Below are 292 nucleotides of genomic sequence, written 5' to 3' on the forward strand. Positions count from 1 at the left end.
CCCGGCTGCTGGGCGGGAGGCGCCCGGCATCCCTGCCTGGCCAGAGCAGGGTCCCCTGAAGGTGGCACTGAATCATTGATCAGCATCGATCGCCGGGGTGCATCGGGAGGGGACACCGGGCGCAGCCCGCGGGCGCAGCCCGCTCCTTCCCCCGCTGGCGCTGCGCTCCTGCTCCACCGTGTGCGGATAGAAAAGGGGACGCAACACAGCCTTCAGGCCTGGGCGGGGTTCTTGCCGCTTAATCTTTTCTTTTCTCTTCCCTCCGCTGCTTTCCTCCCTTCCCCTTCCCCCC

Source organism: Egretta garzetta, unplaced genomic scaffold, assembly GCF_000687185.1.
Source record: "Egretta garzetta isolate BGI_Z169 unplaced genomic scaffold, ASM68718v1 scaffold397, whole genome shotgun sequence".
NCBI lineage: Eukaryota > Metazoa > Chordata > Aves > Pelecaniformes > Ardeidae > Egretta > Egretta garzetta.